This window comes from Ctenopharyngodon idella, chromosome 2, assembly GCF_019924925.1.
Source record: "Ctenopharyngodon idella isolate HZGC_01 chromosome 2, HZGC01, whole genome shotgun sequence".
Lineage (NCBI taxonomy): Eukaryota > Metazoa > Chordata > Actinopteri > Cypriniformes > Xenocyprididae > Ctenopharyngodon > Ctenopharyngodon idella.
This window is the reverse complement of record NC_067221.1, coordinates 22,525,080-22,547,562: the sequence shown is the minus strand read 5'-3', so window position 1 is coordinate 22,547,562 and position 22,483 is coordinate 22,525,080. Positions and strand designations below refer to the sequence as shown.

General features: G+C 40.7%; 1 long non-coding RNA gene across 1 annotated transcript; it reads right to left on the bottom strand.

Annotated features, from left to right (window-relative positions):
* Positions 1-5,189: 5,189 nt before the first annotated feature.
* LOC127500523 (uncharacterized) lies at positions 5,190-8,849 on the bottom strand. Its single transcript, XR_007926352.1, has 4 exons — positions 6,246-8,849; positions 6,049-6,143; positions 5,887-5,974; positions 5,190-5,790 (listed from the first exon to the last, which is right to left on the bottom strand). It is a non-coding gene; the product is annotated as an uncharacterized LOC127500523 (long non-coding RNA).
* Positions 8,850-22,483: the final 13,634 nt, after the last annotated feature.

Here is a 22,483-nt window from a genome sequence, read left to right as displayed (position 1 = left end):
GTCAGTGATTTACAAAGGTACAAAACAGATATTAGTACTTCAATAGGTTGGTAAATTAACATTATATCAGTTAATGAAATACGTTTTTTACAATGTGTAAAATAAACAGATATGAACCGTAATTATTACAATATAAACCTTTAAATTATGCGGTTTTGAATTTTAAAATAGACAGTAAACTGCTGTCCCGTAAAACCTAGAACGTTGCTACCATATTTTTTATGGTAAAGTTCTGGCAACCACAGCTACCGTTTTTTTACCGTAAATTTTACGGGGATTTTTTTACAGTGTAACATATGATGCCTTAATCGAAATGCTCATTAACTCTAGCATTGTGTGATAATATTTCAAAGTGATTTCCATCATATTGACAGAATAAAGTGTATTTACCTGCTTTAGAAGCATTCTAGTATACACTGCTAATACCGATTAGAAGTGAAAAGAGGAGACAGTTACATTTTAAAGCATCCATGTGAAAAACAATCCTGTAGAGTGAGGATTTGAGGAGAAAAACCTACATTACGTTATTTTCACGACATCTGAAAATAAAACAAAAAAGTCAATTTTACAGCTCATTCAGAAAAACTGAAGGACAAGCTTTATTTGTAGCGCAACCTTGTGGTTTTGAAATTATTCGTTTCAATCTTTTTGGAGTAGCATCTGCCTGCAAAACCAGAGGCTGCATTTTCAGGACCATAGTCCTAGGACCGCATTTCTAGGACCCTAGGTTTTTAGTGACAACGCCACCTACCAAATTAGAGGACCAGTGACCGCATGTTTTTCTGGAAGATGGACGACATTCAGAGTGTGAGTATAAAATGTGAATCAATTTTTATTTGTTTAACATTAAAAACAATTGTGATGCATTTAATTGGAAAGTTAACGTAGCCGAAGCGATTGTGAGTTGCTAAATAGTCTTGAATGCACTTTATAGCCGTCATATATTAGCTTCTAATGCTGTAAAATGAATTGTTAGCATATTTGTTTTTATAATTTTTATTGAGGCATTTAACATTTTTAATAGTCAGACATAACAGACATAACAGAGAGGCCATCATAATAATTGACTGTTAAGATACCAAGTGATAGATTGTGTCATGTACTGTGTACTCTAGTGATTTCAAGGACACAGCTCAGTGCAGGCAGTACATGGTCAAGTACTAGGCTTAGGCCTAATTTATGTCTATTTATTTATATGAAATGAACTTAAAATGTTTTATTTGACCAACTGGACTCTCTCTTTTTCAAGAAACACATAACAATCCAAGAAGGGAGATACTTTCCTGGACTAAAGAGATGTATCACATGCTGCAAGGAGTTCCACTGCCCGTTCTGCAGTTCTGCTTTGTTTCACCCAACAAAGTTGAGCAAAGTGAAATCCCATTTGAAGAGTTCTCCATGAAGGTAACATTTGCAAACATTCTTTTGGGAAATGCAATGTTATGATTAATTCAGTTTGACCTTAATTCCTAGATCTGTGTATATTTCAATGAACAATTTTCTTTTGATAGGCCATCATATATGGCCTGGCTGGGCTGCAGACTTTGTCTCTGCAGGATGCCAAGAAGGCCTTCTTCTCTGGTCTGGGTCATCATCACAGGTAAGAGTAGAAATTTTTTTTTTTTCACAGTGTCCAATGTATCATTTTTTAAACATTAACAGTATTTCTGTCAACCCAGCAGTCATTATGTTCTCGATTTACTATTTCAGTGAAGTGAAAGAATTTAATAGAGTGATAGAGAAACAATTGAGAAAAGAGGGGAGAACATCCAATTGGTAGGTAGTGCTGCTGCATACTTCACAATCTGTGCTTTAAATATTTAAAGGTCAGGAAAAGTCATGCCAATAACATGTTATTTCAATTCAGATTTCTTGCATCTCTCTCTATTTATTTATTTATTTTTCTCAGTTCAGATGGGCTTTATTGACATGAAAGTTTCAAGAACCTTTGTTCCCTCAGCAACAAAATAATTTTTTTCCAAATATTTGAACAATATGCAATAACAGTAATATGAACATTAATTGATATGAAGATTGATATAATTATTTTTGTATCATATATAATGTTTGTGCTCTGTGGTCACTAAGATCTTTTAAATATGAAATTTAAAATTAGAGAGTTGAACATGTTCAACTAAATGTTCCTTATTTCATTCACTTCTCTCCCTTTCTCTCTCCCTTAGAAGTCAGTGAAGATGTTGTTGCTTAAGTCTTATCTGTGTGGTTCACATCACGATCAAATTTGTTTTTGTGTGTGTTCAACTGTTGTAATATATTATTTTATAAAATATACACAATCTTAAATCTATCCCCAGAGTCATCCTTGTGTCTTCCCTCTGTATTTGAAAATGTGGTTGATCTAGTGACTGAAAAGGCTATACCATGATTCCTTGTTTATTTTACTTGATGAGTTATTATATTAAGCTAGTTAGTCACAATAATTACTCAACATTCAGCTCTTAGCAACCAAGTTTAATCGCAAGAATGAAAGTACTATTTGGGTGTTATAAACTTTAGTAGTTAGAATTGGGTGGAAATACTGCCTTGGTAGCACTTTTTTCGGTCCTCCAAAACTGGAAATACGATCCTGACACTGCGGTTCTCCGAATCGGTAGGTAGCGCTGTCATAAAAAACTAGGGTCCTAGGAATGCGGTCCTAGAACTGCGGTCCTGAAATTGGTATTTCCTCCGGTATTGCAGATGGATAATATTGTCTTTTTGAATAGAAGTTTCTCAAACCGAAAGTGCCACCCATAATTCAAAACACAGTACGCTTGTCAGGAAAAAGGTGGATAATAATAACAAATTTTTTGAAAACTTAAACGCATATGTAAACTCCTCCATCGCAGAGCTGTTGAACCCATTTGGCCAGTAGTGGCCCTGGTTCCCTTTCGATATGGTTCACTCACATTGCGTCAGTTTTTGCTGACGCTTATGGGGAAAACTCCTGTTTTCTCAGAATCGTGAAGCCTGACTGGTTCACGTCTGTGCAACTGCACAGACAAATAACATTTCCGCCCACCAAAAAGGGCTGGGTTGACTGCCTATATAAGTCATGTAGAAACACTGTCAGTCAGAATCTTTCTCCATCAGCATGAAGATCATATCGCTGCTCCGAAGAAGACTGAAGCCGCTCCTCTCACATCTTCTTGCCATTGAAATGAGCCTTGTGGCGGAACAACTACGCTTCAGCAAGCAAGCTGATTGAGCGATCTTCCCTGTGGCCATTCAGAGACTACAAAAAGAGCAAATTTAACCCTTAAATGCATACCTCGGGTCTTTAGTGACCCGGGACATCATTCACTACCCTCCTCCTCGTTCATTTTTTAAAGTTAGACATCAACCTTCTTGGTATTCCTCAATCAATTCATTATAAAGAATTTAACAAGAAAAAAAAATCATAAAATTATAAAAGAATGCCTATTTTTGTATTCATTTTTTGTAAAAATTGTATAGGGTCGCTAATGACCCGAGGTGTGTATGAGTGTACGTATATTTTTTCTTAACAATAATTGAATCTTAGATGACGGAATAAGTGCAATTTACCTTTATTCCACAAGGTGGCAATGTCTGATACACAATGCTGAAGTAACGACTCATTCAGACAGAAAACGAAATAAGAAAAACATGAAATGGCTCAGCGATTTACTGCAGAACAAGTACTGAACGCAATCAAATATGACTGTAACTGTTACTGGATGGATCTGGTGAAGCTGTTAGCAATCGAAATATTGATTTTAAAGATGTTGAAAATTATATAGTTTTGAGAATATGTTTGAGATCGCGAATGGGCTCATATTCGTGACCTCAAACATAAAACTAGCCTATTATTTGCTGAATTTACTGGGAAATGAGCTCTGATGAGGACAGTGGTGATGGCATAAAACATCTGCTCAAACGGAGCCATTTCAAGCTCCAAAAGGTAACAAAATATGATTTATTTTATTCTTCTGTAATTGTTACTCTAATATCAGAGGAGTTTTATATTATCGCGACAGGTAGAGATCCTTCCGTGTTAGATATAGATCTGGGTCGATAAAGACCCGAATATGTAAGAATGATTGGCGAAACAGTCATGCATTTAAGGGTTAAAAGCAAATTTCAGAGCATAATTCCTGTACTGTTGTTGCAAATGTTGTGCCGCAAATGCATCTTGTGCAGGGCCCATCTGCCCATGCCTGACGAGTACACTGAGTGCGTCTCCTGCCTGGGCCGTGGCCATGACGAGGCAACACTTCTGGACTCCAGCTGCCCGCACTGTGAGAAGCTAAGCATTGTGCGATGGAATCGCACTTTTCAGCGCGCTCACTCCCTTGTCTCCTTCCCCTCACAAGCCAAGGCAAAAGAAGCGGAGCTGCCAGCTGCCCGCACTGTGAGAAGCTAAGCATTGTGCGATGGAATCGCACTTTTCAGCGCGCTCACTCCCTTGTCTCCTTCCCCTCACAAGCCAAGGAAAAAGTAGCAGAGCTGCCAGCCTGAGCAGCAAGGCGGAAGCAAGCTCCCACTAGCCCAGCGCCCACATGCCTCGCTCTCCCCTCAGCGTGACAAGTCTCCTGTGCTCTTCACCAGCGAAGATCAGCACCCCTCATCTGCTGCAAGTGGCATGATCTTATTTGACGGGTCTAACAGGGTCTAACTAGATTCAGTGGCTGCATCTGAAAACCTAGGCAGTTGACTTGTTGCCTCGATGCCCTATCAGGCAATGACTTGTAAGGCAGCATTGTGCATGAAGGTACCTCACGAAACTGTTTTTAGACAGACTACTGAAGCAAAGTAACAGTTTAATGATGGCAAAATAGCGCGAGCTTTGGTGAGAACTAAACAAATATTTAATTACTACAGGAGTAATTTCTTGCTGGAAATGACATCTAAAGTGGAAAATGTTGGTCAGAAATGTACATTTACACAAAAACGTACCAGCAAACACAACTTTCGGATGCCATTCTTCATTTTGCTTCATTTTGCCACTCTCCATTAATAAATGGCTCTTAATATACATGTCACACTCACATACCAAAATAAAAACCCCAGTGCACACCAAAGACCACAGCACACAATGAAGAAACACCACCACCATCTAAAGAGGAAATCGTCGACCCTGGTCAATAAAGGCCAGCAGCTCCTAGAGAAACACTAACAAACAACAACAACAACAACAACAACACTCACTCACTCACTCACTCACTCACTCACACACACACACACACAGAGAGAGATTAATACAAATCGTTCTAGATCACCTACATAAATCTTAAACAATTCGCTTTAACTCAAAATATCAAATAACACAAAGAAATTAAAAATGACTCAATGAAGACGACAAAATTTCACAATATCAACAATCAAAGAAAATTAGATAACCCAATTCAAAAGAAAACAACTCAAATTTGGACACAAAGGAAACAAACTATATCAGGCAGATTAACAACAAAAGTAAATCCAACCAATTCAAAAAAATGAAAATAACCCAAACTCAAATACAAAAACTCACAATACAAAAAGAACAAACTGAATCAATACCAAAGGTTGACAAAACTACAAAAAAAGAGAAGCAAAATAGCTTATACACAAAAAAAATAAATCAAACTGATTCAAAAAGATGAATAGAAAATTCACAAAAACAAAAAAGCAAAAAAACAAAATAAAGACTCAATCTTCAGAAACAAAACAAACAAAACAAAATCCGTTGACATGGGTTCAACAACACGACCTTGACCCAACGCACACAGACTCAATGAAGTTCGACTAGAACGAGACAGCGGTGACGCCACTGCGAGGATATTATCCACCCTGCAATATGCGCAACAACAACAACAACAACAACAACAAAAGATACAATTACTTACAATAATCTACGAAAGAGAAAAAAATAAAACTGCCACTTACCAAACGATCACTGCAGGAACGGGATGAGGCCAGATGATTAAATACACAGCCTATATGCAACAGCCGACGCCCATACGCAAAACATTAACTGAAATAAAACACAAATTGCGATTCGCAGCGCTTCCACGGCTGATAAGTGTATAATAAAAATCAACCGCATACCTGGAGAAGGACATATGCAGTCACATTCATCAGCCGAACAGGGCAGCCGCGGCAAAACGCCAAACATGAAATCGACTGTACACACAGCCGCTCTCCTAACAAGAGCACAGACCACATGCAAACGTAAATAAACTAAAACACACCAAAGCCAGAATAAAGCAAGCAAATGCAATATATCAAAAGCTGCATTAACCCACCTTTACCGACCCACAGTCACGTTCAGCAGAACAACAAAAGCCAAACCACATCCGGGAAATGACACCTGCCCAGGTACATAAGCCAATGGCTTTTATAGACCATACCAATCAATGATGCAAAAATGCCCGCCCTAGCAATTAAATTCGGGAAATCATGCCCATCTTACCTGTAATGCCACATCAGGAAACAGGAAGTGAAGGTAACATTGGATTCGGACGTGTCTTGATGCCTTCCTATCTTGAAATGTGTCCTTCGAAGGCAGCATTTTCCAGTTTTCGGACACAGGCGATGTCTCTGGCCTCCTCTGAGTGTGGGGAGTGGGCAAAGTTCGGAGATGACTCCGCCCCTCCACTGCTAAAAGAGACAGATAATGTGCGGGTGGTGGACTCAGAGCTCATCCTCACTAATGCTGTTCAAGAGCTCGGTTTGGACTGGACGACCCCAGAAGAGCCTGCCCGCAGCAAACTCAACGAATGGTTCCTCCAGCCAGGACAAACACCGCAACTGGCACTTTGGATTGCTCATCATGGAAAATCCATACAGAATGCTCCTATTTAAATTTTTTAAATTGTTCTCTTGGTGGGTAAAATTAATTGCACAGACATGCATATTTTCTCCTTTTTTTAATGAGCTGTCAGTTTTTTCAGACCATTCACTAAAATAGATGATTTTATTTTGTCAGTTTCATTATGCAACAAACATCTGGGAATTATGCATTACATATCAGACATTTTTTGCATGACACTTGCAGTGTCCCATTGTCACAGTCAGTTTGTTTTAGTTTTCATGGACGTTCTGCTTGTTTTTCTTCATCACGTGTTCCTATGTTCTAGTTTCCCGCCACTCATCAGTTACCATGGACACTAACACTCATCATCACGGCTGTTCATCTTTTAGTTAATCATCTCTGTGTATTTAAGTTCCTGCATGTGTTCTGTTCTTTGTCTGGTCTTGTCTTAGCATGCTGTCAGCGTTCAGTTTGGATTATTCTAATAAACCCTGTGTGTAATATTACCATCTTCTTTGTCTTCCTTGGGATCTAAGAGTTACAGAATACTGGACCAAAATGGATTATGCAACTCAGTTTGCTGCTCTGGCTCATGAGAGCCAGAACTATTTCATTTTCATTGAGGGATTTTGCTGTCTTGCACTCACCTGCCTCTATGATGATGAGACCCTGCAGTCACTTTTCTGGATCGGGGCAAACTACTATCATCCCGTTGACCTCATAGACACCAAAGGACTTGACTGGAAGGAAGCCGTCATTAGGTGTTTGGAGAGCGTCGAACCCAGATCCAGAGAACAGCCAGTCCTAGATCAAACTTCAACACCATCAACCATGGAGGAATTGCGTGTGCCCCCCGCAAATGTTGAGTGAGCCAGAGCCTGAGGAAGAGAGGACAGGACAGGAGTCACCATCGCTCAGGAAGTGGAACCCCATAGTGAATCTGACCAGGTGAGTGAGCCCGAGACACCAACAGCTGAGGGAATGAAGATGGAGGACTGGCTGATGGACTTCTATAGGGATGTGTTGACTCCCACCCTATCCCACCTGGTATCTGAATTATCAGTATTGTCCAAAGAGAACTTTAATAACTGTGATTCGTCAGTCTGTTTGGAATTATCATTGTGTATGGACAGTATTGTCAACATTATGACCTGAGATCTATTCTTTGCTTTAACCTGTGTGGCCCTTATCATGATTACTGTCATCCTGTCAAGTTTCATTTCATCACCACCACCACAAAGTTCAACCAGTCCTCCAGCCCGCTGCTGCCTTATGTTTGCAGCCCTACACCATCTCCGGGAAAGCCCTGGCTCCACCGGAGACACTCGGCCTATTGGCTCCTCCAGGTTCCCTCGTCTCTCCGGCTTCCCCTTGGTCAGTTGTCACACCACTTCCGCCACGGACATACAGGCCATCCGCTGCACTCCGTCCTTCCACTACTACGGCTGCAGCGGGTTCCTCCTTCCCTGTCATGTTCAGCTTGTCCCTGTCATGTCACAGTCATGTTCAGTTTGTTTTAGTTTTCATGGACTTTCTGTTTGTTTTTTATTCATCAAATGCGTTCCTTATTTTAAGTTTCCCGCCACTCATCAGTTACCATGGACATTAACACTCATCATGACAACTGTTTGTCTTTTTAGTTAATCATCTCTGTGTATTTAAGTTCCTGCATGTGTTCTGTTCTTTGTCTTGTACTGTCTCATGTTAGCATGCTGTTTTGCACGTTGGCTTTCAATTTGGATTATTCTAATAAACCCTGTGTGTAATATTATCATCTTCTTCATCTTCCTTGGGAAATAAGAGTTACACCCATAAACCAACAGACATGGTAATAAACCTGTTTTACCTAAAGTGAGGAAAAAAAAACAAAAACAAAAAAACATTATAAAGACAATTATCTATATTAATGTACTGCAATGTACATGATGCATTTTGCTCATCCAATCTTAGCCAAAGTAATCCAGTAACAATCATAAATGTTTAACCAACAAAAAGCCATGCTTTTGCATAGAGGGGTATATTGTTGTCAGTCAGTATCCTGGCAACCTCCTTGCTAAACTGTGAAGTACGGTGTTCCCCAGGGGTATAGAGTATCACCGGTGTCTTGATACTTCAGGCAAAGGAGTTTGCAAAGTCATTGCCTTTTTATGTCCAGAGGTGCAATTCCTATTAACGCAACAAGGAAAACATACACTCAAATTGTTGTCTGTCAGGGAATAATAAATTTCCATGCCAGATAAATGAAATGTTGGACGGTTCAATGTACTTGAGTGCCATCATCATCTAATCTGGTAAGTAAACATACAGACAGCGGTACCTTTGGCATTTTTACAAAGGCAGTTGTTTTCCTATATGTGAACATGTGCTAGATGAATGTATTTGACCATTTTGTTGCTTTTTTCCCTTTTTGGATTTAAAATGTGAGACACCTTTGTTCTGTTATAGTGTACCATTGCTCTCACATGATCAGTTGGTCCAAAGAGTCTCAAGTTATAAAAGTGTGTAATAGTTAGGTTATGACATACTCAAGAAATTTAAAACTTTGAGTTTTTAACATGAGTATATATTGACTTTTCCCCCTACTTTTTAGTGTTAATCTCTTTTGTGCATACTGTCAGATGAAATTCCACAGGCATTCATGCTTCTATACTTAATAACTGTGCTCAGTTTATGTGACAGAATTTTAATTATGATGGCTAAATGTAAACAAATAACTGCTGTGACCCAGAGACCTTTGAATCCTGCACGCAGCCCTGAATGCACGTATGGTCGTTCCCTGAATAGACTGATGACATATTTTTATAGGCCAGCCCAGAAGTTAATATCACCCTGGTTCTCTAGACAAAAACCCAATAGGATTTTTGCCTTTGGCTTTTGGATTATTGCAGAAAATAAGCTCTGCTTCTAATAAAAGTTTATTTCTTATGTTTTGTTTATCATGATAATTTTCACAATTGCACACAAGTTTTATGAATTTTGAAACCTAAATACAATTGGCAGAAGTAAAAAACTAAACACAGGCAATAAACAAACTACACCACTGTCATACGACTTCAACATCACCATCATTTTCAGTCTTTCTTTAAAAACATTTTTTCCTGAAAGTTTGTGTTATAACATTTTGCAAGATCGTGATTAAACACAACAAGGCTGTGAAAGTGGACTAGTGAGTAGATGAGTTTACCTGTTTGGTGTAACGTTTAATGTCCCCGACAACCTCTGTAGTCCTATTTAGCCACTTGTTAGTGACCGCCTTTTTCAAGACAAGTAAAATATTTTTAAAAATCACGATATATTACTGATATATTTTATGTCATAGAATAAATCATGAAAATATCTTGAGCCATTAAAAAACCCTTTGACTTCAAGATGATGGAACCAGAAGTGTTATAATGCTAACTCGTTTCTGGCATTTGGCCTACAAAAAATACGTCATCCCTGCAGAACTCTATAGAGTGAGATGAATTATGAGCTGAGCCGAGTGCCTTACAAACATGTCCCGTGCTCTTGATCATTTAAAACACGTAATAAACAAACAAAAACAAAACAAAACACACACACACACACACACACACAGGGAGTCAGCTTGACTTTGGTCAGTGTGTGCATAGCCTCTGTATAGCCAAATACATAACTGCGTGATCTCTCTCTCTTTTTCTCTTTGAAAAAAGGTAGAGATGGTTATTGCTCTTTGTGAAACAGAATACGTTTACATCCTTCAGCCAACTGACACCCTCAGGAACTTTAGTAAAAGAAGACATGAATAATTTGTTACTTTAATTGTTGTGTAAACCCTCAGCAAATAGTTTAAATAATTATAGGCCTAACAGTCAACTTAGTACTTTTTGACATTTAGTGCATTATTAAATGTGAATGGACTGCATTTCTTTGCTATAGTGGTGGCTCAAACACATAGAGTTACTGAAGGGAACTCACAATGAAAACCTGTTTTTTTTCTCGCTATTGTGTTTCATTACAGAGAAACATTAATTTCTCATCATGTTTTTGCAAGGTAAGTGATTACCCTTAATTTCAAAACCATCTGAATTCATGAAAAGTGCATGGCATTGCAAAACAAACATAAGGGATAGTCATCCGGGGTCCATTGGTCAATTGTACAGTTTAGCGGTCATATTTTAGTAATATCAAACAAGTGAGAGCATGCTGATCCAGACCAACAGCACAGTTGCTTTTATACAAACAGTTCAATAAACTGCTTCAATAAACTGCTTTTATACAACAGTTCAATAAAACAAGAGGTTAATATTTAATAAAATACATTTTATTGCCAGTTACTTTTGTGTTTTTGCTCTGTGGAAACAGTTCTAAATTAATCCAATTCAAACGGAAAACAGATTAAGTCTGGTAATATACCTATTAGTGCCATCAGTGCATTTAAACAAATCAGTTGAGTGGACAATTCAGTGACTCACTAATAAAGATGTTGTATGTTGCCAGGACTGTGTTCCCTTTCAAGAATCTGAAATTACACAGATATGACTATAAATGTGAAAAATACTCTTAATTTTTGTATTTATTGTTTAAATTGTTATTTCACAGTTTTGATATCTTCCTGTAAAAGAACACTTTTTGTATTAAATTTTATTATAATGGATATTTAATATTACCTAAAACTTTGATAACTGGTAACATTGTGTCTAAAAAAAATGTAAGTTACTCAATTTTAACTTTATGCTTATCAAACCATTGTAAGCAATAAAACGTCTCGGTTATGACTGTAACCATGGTTCCGTGAAGAGGGAACGAGACGCTGCGTCAATCGAGCTCTGTGTGATTGCGTAGTGAAGCACATGTGAAATCAGTCCAATGGTGTGACGAGACGTCAGAGGCGGGTGACGTCATGACCAGGAAACTATAAAGTATGCCCAAACAGTGCAGCGCTGGCTTCTGTCTTCAGTAAGTGCTATGTGTGAAATTGTGTCTTATTTGGTGTCTCAGTACAAGCATTATTATGGCGAATAAGCAGCATTTCAGATTGTGTGTTCCTCCCTGTAACGCCCGGAGTAAGGAACTAATGCTGCAATTATTTAGCTCTGAGGAGGTGGATATTGTAAGCATTGATGCTGGAGATGTTGAGGATTCACCACCTCACTCTCCAGCATGCAAGGAGCTGGTGGAGGTTGTGACTCGCGCTGTTGCCAGATTAAATATTGACTGGCCACCTGAGAAGCAGGACGTTTGTCCTAAAAGCAAGCTAGACGAATGCTTCTTGTCCTTGCGGTTACAACCTTCTTGTCAGGGCTTGCCGTTTTTTTGGAGAAAACCAGTCTCTTATCGAGTGTATAGTGCACAAATATCCAACTATTCATCGGTATTAGCTATTTATCTCTCTCCTCAGTCTACATTGTTCCTAAAAGCCCTGATATTACCCGCCAAACTGGTAAGAACAATTTCGGCTTTGGTGGGTAAAGCTTATACAGCAGCTGGTCAGGCTGCAGCATGTTTGCATACAATGTCTCTGCTGCAAGCCTACCAGGCTGATCTGCTAGGAGACCTGGATAAGGGTGGGGATATTGGTGTAGATGCAGTCACTGAGTTATGTTGGGCCACTGATCTTTCTCTCTGGGCCACCAAGGAGATGGCCAAATCCATAAGTCGCTCTATGGCAGCCTTGGTGACCACTGAACATCATTTGGCGTAATCTCAGTGCTATAAAAAAAAAAGATAAGAGTTTTTTGATGGACGCACCGCTGTCTCTTTCTGGCCTATATGGCAACGCTGTAAATACAGTTGTCGATAGGTTTCAGCAGGCTAGCAAACAGGCAGTGGCGTTCCAAAAACTCCTACCCCGCTGCTCTCAGATCTCAGGGGCTGCTGAGCAGCCCCAAACTTCGAAAACCAGCTCCTCACACTGTGCCAACCAAAAGCAGAGCGTAGCTACCCCACAGAAAGCATGGGGACCGGGGATGTGCTCTCAACCCCAGTCTTTGAGGGGTAAGATGGATCAGAGGACCGTCATTATCGCCAAGAAGGCTACGGGAAAGAGGTCCAGATGCCAGTGGTAGGCTAGTCCTCTCCAAGGTGAAGTAGCCAACACTTCATTATACGGTGCCCATTACCCCTTGGTGCCCTCAGGGCATTGTTCTGCCAACCCTGCCACCTCATGTCAAGTCAAGTCAAGTCACCTTTATTTATATAGCGCTTTTTACAATGTAGATTGTGTCAAAGCAGCTTTACATTGATAACTGGTACATTATTTGGCTGCACAGCAGCTCTTAAAAGAATAGTGTCAATGCAGGCAGATCGAAGCACTGTTGAATATCAAATGTCAAATGTCAAGTGTCCCCAACTAATCAATGTGCTTCAGGGTGCAGTGGTCTCTGGCAAGTTCTTATCTTAGCATCCGCCTGGAAACTTAGCGGCGCTGGGATGCTCGCACCCTCTGAGAAGGGTCCCAGGACGACCAGTTCATCTGTTCCCTGCCAGTTCGCCTCTTCAGGGCATTGGAGTGGTTGTTCGAAAAACACCAGAGGCCTTAGTAGATTATCTGACAGCGTGGAAGCTACTGCCAAATATATCTCGTTTGGTCCTGCACACAGTCGAAAAGGGTAACGATATTCAGTTCAGGTCTCGCCCACCCACTCGCACGCTCACTGTGAAACAGTTTCAGAGACTGTTGGGTTTGATGGCAGCACTGTCTAACATGATACCCTTTGGCCTGTTGTACATGAGACCCCTGCAGTGGTGGCTCAAGACCTGGGGGTTTTCCCCGAGGGGAAATCCTTTTCACATGATCAAGGTCACATGCCGATGCTTACGTCCCTTGGTTATGTAGAAGAAACCCAGGTTCCTATCCTAAGGTTCTGTGTTGGGAGCTCCTTGTCGTCGCAAGATGCTAACGACAGATGCTTCCCTCACTGATTGGGGAGCGATTCTAGATGGTCGCTCAACTCAACTGTCTAATCTCCTGGCACATCAATCACCTGGAAATGTTGGCTGTCTTTCCTGCTCTCAAAAATTTCCTCCCAGACCTCAGGGGCAAAGATTTGCTCATCCACTCAGACAACACATCTGTGGTCTCTTACATAAATCACCAGGGGGGTTTGCGCTCACGTCCGCTCTGCAAACTGGCACAACAAATCCTTCTGTGGTCCCAGGGAAAACTGCTTTCACTCAGGCCAACTTACATCCCTGGGTGCCAAAATCAGGGAGCAGATGAGGCAGGGGCTGAGTTCAAGGGAATGGAGGCTTCACCCCGAGGTGGTGTAGGAGATATGGATGGTTTTCAGCCAGGCTCAGGTGGATCTTTTTGCATCTCAAGAGAGATCTCACTGTCCACTCTGGTTCTCCCTCACACATCCAGCTCCTCTCGGACTGGATGCTATGGTTCAGACGTGGCCGAGGCTACGTCTATACGCATTTTCCCCAATGGGTCTCCTTGGGAGATTCCGGTCAGGAGGGACCTACTGTCTCAGGCAAGGGGCTAAATACTTAACCCCCACCCAGAACTGTGGAAACTGTGGGCATGGCCTCTGAGGGGGCCCAGCTCCAGAGCTCCCTCCACAAGGAAATTGTATGCCCTGGAGTGGAGAGTTTTGACATGCAGTGGTCGTCAGCTGGACCCAGTTAACTGCCCTGTTGGTACAGTGCTGGAATTCCTGCAAGAGCGGTTCACTGCAGGGTTATCCCTGTCCACTTTAAAGGTTTATGTGGTGGCCATAGCTGCTTTCCACATTCCTTTGGGTGGAATGTCTTTAGGGAGAGACCCATTGGTTACACATTTCCTCCGTGGCACTTTGAGGCTGAGGCCTGCAGTATGCACTAAGGTGCCAGCTTGGGACTTGGCTTTGGTGCTCCAAGGCCTGTCCCTGGCTCCCTTTGAGCCTATTGAAGAGGTTCCAGTCAAGTTTTTGACTCTCAAGACATTGCTCCTCTTAGCTATCACGTCTCTGAAAAGGATAGGAGATCTGCAAGCTCTGTCAGTTGCCCCTTCGTGCTTGGAATTTGCACCCGGCATGGTAAAGGCGTTCCTTTACCCGAGGCCAGGATACGTTCCTAAGGTCCCCACTAATGTGGCTAGATCTATTGTACTGCAAGCTTTCTATCCTCCTCCCTTCAGGGATCCAGACCAGGAAAGAAAAAAATCAGCTGTGCCCAGTTCGGGCATTAGATGCTTATGTCCACAGAGCTGCCCTTTGCCATAAATCTGAACAACTGTTCATATGTATTTTGGGTTGTCCTAGAAAAGAGTCCCCAGCGTCAAAGCAGAGAATGAGCAAGTGGATAGTTGAGGCTATCTCTCTTGCTTATGAGTCAGCTGGAAACCTTCCCCTATGTCAGTTCGAGCCCACTCTACTAGGAGCCTCTAAGGCTCTCTTGTCAGGAGTTTCACTTCAAGATGTTTGTTATGCGGCAGGCTGGTCCTCACCGCACACATTTGTGAGGTTTTATGAACTGGACTTGAGCTCTACACCAGGGGCTCAGGTGCTCTTGTCCTAGTGCGTTTCATGATTTCACACTGGGCAGGCACTTGTCATTATGCCGGCATGGGTATAAACTTTCCCACAGTGTCAATCTACGCAGCGCAAGTTCCCTTGAAAGACTGTAATCTTGGTTCACTGAAAAGGAAATGAGATGCTTGTCAGTGACTTACTTCTGACTTCTAGAAGCTAGCACTGCACTGTTCGGGCATGCTTTATAGTTTCCTGGTCGTGACATCACCTGCCTCTGACATCTTGTTACACTATTAGACTGATTTCACATGTGTCACATTTCACATCAATCAATGCAGTGTCTCGTTCGCTCTTCAGGGAACCAAGGTTACAGTCATAACCGAGATGTTTTATTGCTTAAAATGATTCAATAAGCATAAAGTTAAAATTAAGTAACTTACTTTTTTAGACACAATGTTACCAGTTACTGCCAATCAAAGATTAGAGATAATATTAAATATCCATTATAATAAAATATAATATAGTAAGTGCTCATGTACAAAAAAAGATATAAAAACTCTGAAATAACAATTTGAACAATATTATATATTTTAATATAAGAATATTTTTCAACAATATTTTTCTTAAATTTAATAAATTCAATTGGAATAATAATACACTATATAGGTTGTTGATAATAAAACTAGTGTCAGCAAAAACTATTTACAGAGACTATTGTACTAACTTAGTGTCCTCATCAACCTCATTGTTAGCTATGTACAAGTGTTCATAATGTTATGTGATGACATTATTTTATGGCTAAAACTTGTTCAGGTCAAGATGTAGCTGCAATATGGTGTATGACTGCTTCTGCTGTCATAAACCATATTATTCTATGATAATGTGCCTGTTTGTATTACTCCATTACAGACTAGTGAGCAATTAAAATATCATATTTATTCAAGATGTTTTAGTGTGTTACATTAAGCTGTTCTTTTACACTTTTGATGACCTTTGGTTAATGATCTTGGAGATTACCAGGAAACAGTTTCAGTCCAGTGAAAATGTGCCCTATGAAATGGATTGTTACTGTGATGACATGATCCATTTCTGGTTTGATAACTTAATGATCTTATCTATTTTTTAAATGCATTCTTCTTAAATGTAGGTCAGACAGGAGGAGAAAATGTACCTGCAGCCAATGTTCCTGTGGCACCTGGTGAGAATTCATGTACCTTTTCTATACAGCAGCTATATAAAAATGTTCATGAGAAATCAAGACAATCTGCACTTGCATTTGACAATCTTGTAAAATTACCAACTCTTCATAGTCAAAACTAAATTTAGTGGGGTTACCCTTGTAACGGCTGAACCAATCAAACACACAAATTATTCATTATATTTAATGAACAATCTGGCAAACTCACACCCAACAAACTATGTGTTCAAACAGAGTTCTATGTGATAGACCATCCCCTGAAACTACAACAGTGGTTTATGACTTAAAAGAACAGTGTCTCTTGAATTGTATTTTGTTTTATGCATGCTTTATGAGTGAACTAACAGTTAATGTAACCCCACTTTTATCGTGTCTTCTATCAAATGAATGCTCATTTAACAACTCTGTAGTGTTTGCCTATAACTCCTGTTCCATGTTTTCTGTTCAACATCTGATTGTGACGTAAGCATGTAGGGTAATGGAAAAAGTGTACGTTTTTGTCATGTGGTGCAAGTTCCGCCCTCTCTCTTCCTGCTTCTACTGGTCCTTCTTCTGTTTGATGTGCGTGTGGGACCCGACTGCAGCCCATGGGCGTCGGCAGGCCTTGACCACAGCCTGCTATGTCTTCACTCTCCACTCAGGAGAAAGAACTCTCCCAACTACAGTCTCAGACTGTAATTTCTTTACTCCAACTTGGAAGGAAATTGCAACTTTCAACCATCCAACCAACCTGCAACCATCACTGAACTAACAACCATCAGCTCTTCCCTGCATCCTCTGCTTTCCATTCTGGGTAGCCTCTCCAGCCGGTACAGCCGCATTGGCAGGCCTCAATCTACAACCAGCCATGTGCTTACTCGAGAGAAAGAGAACTCTCTCTTTCTCAGCCATAGCAGAGTCAAACTAACCATGCAAGTTTGTCATAATTTCTTCATTCAACACAGAAGAAATCGATTGCAACTTCAGTGCCATCAACTCAAGGAACCATCAAAAACTTATTCAGAAACTTCACAGACTGCTTCAGCTGACAAGGGAATGCAAGTATTGCATATTTTAACTAAACAGAGGCTCAGGATAAGCAGTAAAATCCTCTTAACAAGGTGCTTTGAAAATGATAAGCTGATGGTTGCTTTTCATGGTTAAATGACTCTTTTCCATAGCTTCATTCCCTGTTTCAATTTCCGGTTTCATTGTGTCACTTTCCATTTAACCCATGTATGTGTTTGTTTAGATTAGTTGTGTTTGTGATTTAGTTAAACTTGTGCACAATACATATTTGTTTCTGATTCTCTGCTTGCAAAGTCAATTTAACGATTCCTGGTCTTTTTACACGGTCTAAGCGCTGTACATGCTCAGAAAAAAATATTCTTCTGTGGCCATGAAAAATACCCTTTTCTTAAAATTAATGAATAATCAAAAGTGTTCCCTGGACAAACTGAGTCATTGATTGTAATATTAATTTAGCTACATCAAGTTAATCATATTAACTGATCCAAGTATTCATAATTAATCATACCAAGTTATGATTAATTATTAATATTTACTCGTTGCTACACCCTTATGAAGAAAAAGTACACTTTTACAAAGCATCCTTTTAAAAAGAGCTCTTATAACTGAAATAATATAAAATAATATACTTCAGTGAATGTTGTGTTTTCAGACACTTAATTGCATGTTATTTACAATTAAATTAAACTGTATAGTTTAAATTAAATCCCTCACACCCAATTACTAATCACCTGCACATGTTCCTCATCAGCACTGCACTCAGACCAGTATCTTTAAACTCCAATGATCTGAGTTTCCTTCAGCAATATTCCCTGTAAAACTCACTCACCTGATACTTGCCATGCTCATCCAACATGAGGTGAGTAAATGATGACAAAATTGTAATTTTTGTTTGAACTATCCCTTTAAGTTTCACACTCTAGCAGCTTCCAGTAGATGGAATGAATGATCGATCCTCACTACTTACTATCAGGGACTGAAACCCACATTGTGGCTGCATCTCTCAGTGTATGATGACATCATCCTCCTGGTTCTGGAGAAGTCAACTGCCAGTGTGATACTAGGGTGCCCCTGGCTCATGAAACACAATCCTGTTCTGTCTGGGTATAATGGAGACATCTTGAAGTGGGGTTCCAGACTGCCCACTGCCTACTAGTTGTCATACCATCTCCATCAACTCCACATTCATTGAGAGTCCCGTAGAGCAACAGTCAGTGATATGCCATCCTGCTACCCCTGCTATCTGTCCCAAAAGAGCCTCACAATTACCCCCACAATGGCCATGGAACTGTCCCATAGACCTTATTCCAGGTGAGCCAGTGCCCCACAGAAAGATCTACCCACTCTCAATACCTGAACAGAAGGCCAAGGAGGAGTACACGGAGGAGGCCCTGCGACAAGGCTACATCCTTGTAGAAGTTTGTATCAGTGCTCTGTGCCCTATGTGGATGCAACTACCAGGTAACCCAAAACTACCTGGTAACACAAATTACCTGGTAACACAAAATGTCGCAGTTATGACTGTAACCTTGGTTCTCTGAAAAAGAAATGAGATGCTGCATTGAGAATTGATGTTGTGAGAAAGCCTCTTGGTGATTGAGTCTTGATGGTCCAATGGCATGACGGAACATCATAGGCAGGTGACGTCATGTCCAGGAAGCTATAAAGTGCACCCAGAACAATGTCAGCTTCTGATAGGCCGAAGCAAGTCGATCACAGGCACGCCTGAAGTATGGCAGGGCAATGCAGCATCTTGTTCCCTTTTTAGGGAACCAAGGTTACAGTCATAACCGAGACGTTCCCTTTCAAGGGAACTCATGTTGGTTCGAGAATTGATGCTGTGTGAACGTTTATACGAATACATGCAGATCTCCTGGAAGATCTCCAAGAGATCTTGGAATTTGCACCCGGCATGGTAAAGGCATTCCTTTACACAGGGCCAGGATACGTTCCTAAGGTCCCCGCTAATGTGGCTAGATCTAATGTGGCTAGATCTCTCACACTCTTTGGCTTCCTTCCCCAAAAGAGCTTTGACTTATCATTCCATTACCAGAGCCTGCAGGACCCACTGAGACACGTTTGGCAGAAGTTCCCAAGCTCCGGAGGGGACACCACTGGCTTCAGGACATCTTTGCCGAAGTCTTCTTCGAGATAACGATGGTCCTCAGATCCGTCTTACCCCAAGAAGACTTCGGCTGAGAGCGCTGCCCCGATGCCCAGTCTTTTTGTGGGTGGTGATGCTGCCAAAAAATCTACTAAGGGAACCAACCTCTCGAGACTGGTCTCTGACATCTCGAGTAGCCAATCCGGTGCCCTGAAGTGGAAGACCGGTAGAGAACAACCAAACTGACTCTGACTCTGAAGTCGCCCAGTGCAGCAACGTTTCCGAGCGGACACTGAGACTAGAGCTCGCTGGAGACCGCTGTGCCTCAAAGCACAAGAGGTGGCGGGTTGGCAGAACAGCCCCCTGTGAGAACCGAAGGGAGATGTATGATGAGGTGTTATCCATTTCCCCCCACAGGGGTTTACCCTCAAAGGCCTGGCCCATTTGGTGTCTTGAGAGGATGGTGGTCCTCAGATCCGTCAGCCCTGGGAGGGCTTCCAGCTGCAAGTGCCGCCTCGACTCCAAGTCTCTATAAGGGGGGCTCGAGTAGCAACATTCAGCTCTTAAATAGACATCCAGACTTTTCAATGCCAGATGCCTATTTTTTCACCATTTAATTCTTTAAAATTAAATGCAACCAAAGGTCAACCAGACAAGTAAACACGGTCTGGATAAAAGGCTGAATATAGTATATTATTACAGGCATCTAACTTCTTAAAGCCAGACAAATATTTCATTTAATTTCTCAAAATAAGTATACATGGTTTGAATGACAGGCTGAATAATCATATTAGAACAGTTTCAATATACCAGGGGTGGCAAACGTCGGTCCTGGAGAGCCTCAGTCCTGCAGAGTTTTGCTCCAACCCTGATAAAAACTCACCTGCTTATAGCTTTCTAGCAACCCTTCAGACCTTGATTAGCTTGTTCAGGTGTGTTTGATTAAGGTTAGAGCTGAACTCTGCAGGACTATGGCTCTCCAAGACCGATGTTAGCCACCCTTGCAATGTACAAAAAGAATCATAAAATCATAGCTTGCAAACACACGTAATTAGTTTGCACGCTATCATAGGAACAAGAGAGAAAAGGAATCTCCCATCTGCTCAGTTCCCTTTGCATTATAAATATATATTGGGTACCCTTAATCTACGCAATGCCCCAGCAACCGCAAGAGATTATTTTATTGCACAAGACTTTCTTCCCTCGAGAAGAAAGCCAACAGGATTGGAGCTAAAAATCCCGATAATGCATGCTTTTCTTTACACGTTGTGACAGTTTTAATGAACTGCACAGGTTTTAATGATCACAAATGCAAGAGCCAATTGGGTGATAGACAAAAAGCTGACAATAAGTGAATAAAAAAAATAAGTGGAAAGAGCAGCAAGAGGTAACAGTGACGTGTTGAGTTGTAGTGAGAGTGAGTGCCGACAACAGTAGAGGCTGCTGCTGAGTCGAGTCGCAGGCAGTTTGGATCAAATACACGCAGGTTTTGCTAGTACAGCACCAAAGGAGGGATTACTTGCCACACTTTTGGATCCTTCTGGCACAGACTGCAGAGCGCTTCTTCCTGACACAGACTACGAAGTGTTGCCTAGCACGGACAACGGAGAGTTGCTGGTCCCTAGCACTTCCAAGATTGTCTGCTGAGCGTGTCTGTTCATGTGTTTCCAAAGCCGCCTGAAGAGCAATGCCGGATCCACACATTGGCATTCTACCTCACGGCTTACTCCAGTTTCATCGGACAAAGAGGGCTTATTCACCACACTTTCGGATTTCCTCTCCGATGTCGATTGCAGGTGCTGATTCTTAAAGCTGTCAACTCACCTCAGGTACTCACTACCAACAAAGCACTTCTCTGCAAACTTCCAAAAGCTTCCCCAGGTAGCCATCATTCGCACCCAATACCACACACACATTCACACTTCTTTCCCTCAAAAGCTTTGCTTATTTGTTTTGTTTTCTTTTTGGGGTAACTGTCTGATGATTTTTAACTGTTGATTTTTGAATGTTTTGATTATTGAAACCGAGTGTTTTGCCAACATTTCTTTTCTTTCTTTCTTTTGATCTTTTGTTGAGAAACAAACTCTTAACTCTACAAACTAATAATTACACCAGGTACCCGATGCACCACATCAAAAGACTTTGATTTGTGTATTTTTTATGTATTTGCATTAATCCTTTGTGTGAAAATTGTTTTCTCCTATTTTGATATCGTACATTGCAATTTGACATTGAATCTTTTGTGTGGGATGTTTTTGTTGTTGTTGTTGTTGTGAATGAATTCCGTTACTTTACATTGATATCTATTTTTTGTAAGTGGTGGGTTGAGTTATCCTGGGTTAGTCTGATAATTTAAATTATTTTGGTGGATTAAGTTCTGCCTAGTGCCCGAATTAGCAAAGATTATTTTATGGAATTAATTTTCAATTAAACCATCGTTACAACGTCGGGACATTTTATGAATGAACACAGTCAGTCCCCTCGAGAGCTGAATGTGTATGCTCCGCTACCAAACAAACAACACATAAATCGATTGTATCCCCACTCACAATGTTGCCAGGGCAGGGAGGAACACACAATTCAAACTGCAGTTTTCTTGCTATTATACTCCTGCCTTATGACATATATATGCTTGAGACAAACAAACAATAAATAGACTGAGACAACTTCCTGCACAATAACACAAGGCTGTCTAATTCAAAACTTTTATTTATTTTTTTAATACTTTTTTTTTTTTTTTTTTTTTTAATTTATTTTAACTATAAATTTAAATGAAAATGTAAAAAATTATGAAAAAGAAATTTGTTACCTCACTGCCTTAAAGGCAATGACTCTGCAGGCAGCGTTTGCACATGACGGTACCTCACGAAACTGATTTCGGACAGAATTCTGAGGCAGCGTAACAGTTTATGATCTACAGCAAAATAGAGTGAGCTTTGGTGAGAACTAAACAAATGTTTTATTACTACAGTAGTAATTTCTCGCTAGAAATGACATCAGAAGTG